Source organism: Magnolia sinica, chromosome 7 (assembly GCF_029962835.1).
Source record: "Magnolia sinica isolate HGM2019 chromosome 7, MsV1, whole genome shotgun sequence".
In the NCBI taxonomy this organism is placed as follows: Eukaryota; Viridiplantae; Streptophyta; class Magnoliopsida; order Magnoliales; family Magnoliaceae; genus Magnolia; species Magnolia sinica.
Window position 1 is genome coordinate 60,117,071 of NC_080579.1, and position 2,047 is coordinate 60,119,117.

The following is a 2,047-nucleotide window of genomic DNA, read 5'->3' on the forward strand; positions in this document are numbered from 1 at the left end:
GAATCAAGCCAGGAGTTATCCAACTCCTTCCCAAATTCCATGGACTTGAATCAGAGAGTCCATATTTACATTTGAAAGAGTTCGATGAGATTATAGCTATATTATGTTTTCCTATTGTATCTGAGGATACAATCAGGCTGAAACTCTTTCCTCTTTCCTTAAAAGAGAAAGCTAAGACGTGGTTACATTCACTGCATCCTAGATCCATTAGCACATGAAACGACATGCAGAGGGAATTCATAAAAAAATTCTTCCCACATCATAAAATGATTACCCTCAGAAAAGCGATCATGAACTTTGCCCAAAAGGAAGATGAAACATTCTTCCAATGTTGGGAAAGGTTCAAAGATTTGGTCAGTTCATGCCCACAACACGGATTTGAAACGTGGCGCATTACAAATTTTTTCTATGATGGACTGACATCTTCCATGCGTCAAATGGTCGAGATAATGTGTAATGGAGAGTTCATTAATAAAGATGTTGACGAGGTATGGGATTACCTCGATAGTCTTGTTGAAAAAACACAATCATGGGACTATTACCCAAAGTTGAACACCACGTCTAGGCCGACTTAATTAAAGGAGAAAGGTGGATTATATCTCTTGAAAGAAGAGGATGATCTCAAGTGTAAAGTGACTACACTCATAAGGAAAGTTGAGGCCATGGAAGGAAAGAAAGATAAGGTTAATGAAATTGTTTGCGGCATCTGTGATTGCAACATTCATACAACAGAAAATTGTCCTACAATACCCGCCTTTTGAGGAGTATTGAATGAACAAGCCAATGCCGTAAACAACTATCAAAGACCATTTACTGGACCTAACTCCAATACGTACAATCCTGGTTGGAAAAATCATCCAAACTTTGGTTGGAGGAATGGACAAACGGCTACCCCTCAAGGTTTCTTCAATCAAAATCCAAATCAAGTGAAACCTCAAGAGGAACCGGTTCAAAATTCCATACAAGAGCTGGCTCAAGCAATGTGGGGAATTACAGATTTTATGTAAAAGATATATTCTCATATGACGGTTATAGAAAAGGGGATGCTTCCTGCACAACCTCTCCCCAATCCTAAACTGCAGTACGAGATTAATGATCCCAGCTCTTCAAATCAGATGGGGCACGCTAAATTCATCACCACTCTTAGGAGTGGAAAGATCATTGATAAAACTCTTCTGGTTAGACCTGAAAAGCCTCAAGAACTAGAAGACGACAAAAATGATGGATGTAGTGATGCCGCACAAAAATTAGAACCGGAACTTCTAGAGAAGCCAGTTGCTCCGTTCCCCCAACGGTTGGTTTCACTAAAACCGCTCTCTAACTCTCAGGATATCCTGGAGGTGTTGAAACAAGTGAAAGTCAACATTCCTCTACTTGATGTCATGAAACAGATACCTTTATATGCCAAATTCCTGAAGGACTTATGCACGACCAAATGACGGCAAAGTATTCAAAAGAAGATCTTCTTGACCGAGAAAGTGAGTGTCATCCTAAAGCAAGACGTGCCGCAAAAATTCAAGGATCCTGGTAGCCCAACTATATCATGTGTAATCGGGAACCATCGAATTGATCACGCACTTTTTGACTTAGGAGCGAGCATAAATCTGATTCCCTACTCGGTATACAAACAGTTAGGTTTGGGTGAATTAAAACCCACCCTAACCACACTACAATTTGCTGATCACTCTGTTCATGTACCAAGAGGGATAATTGAGAATGTGTTGGTCTAAGTTGATAGATTTTACTACCCTGTAGATTTTATCATCCTGGACACTGAACCCATTAATAACATAAGCACTCAGATCCCCGTCATTCTTGGCCGCCCATTCCTTGCCACTTCAAATGCAATTATCAATTGCAGGAATGGAGTCATGACTATGTCTTTTGGGAATATGACATTGGAGTCAAACATCTTTTTCAATAACGGCAGAAACTTAGAGGAGGATGACGATTTCCATGACATTAACATGATTGACTCTTTAGTGGAAGATACGACGCCTCTAACCTTATCCTCTGACTCTCTAGAGACGTGTCTAGCCCACTCCCA

At 40.3% G+C, this 2,047-nt stretch overlaps 1 non-coding gene across 1 annotated transcript; it reads right to left on the reverse strand.

Moving 5' to 3' along the window:
• Window positions 1–272: 272 nt before the first annotated feature.
• Window positions 273–379, reverse strand: LOC131252194 (small nucleolar RNA R71). Its single transcript, XR_009174227.1, has one exon. It is a non-coding gene; the product is annotated as a small nucleolar RNA R71 (small nucleolar RNA).
• Between the last annotated feature and the right edge of the window lie 1,668 nt (window positions 380–2,047).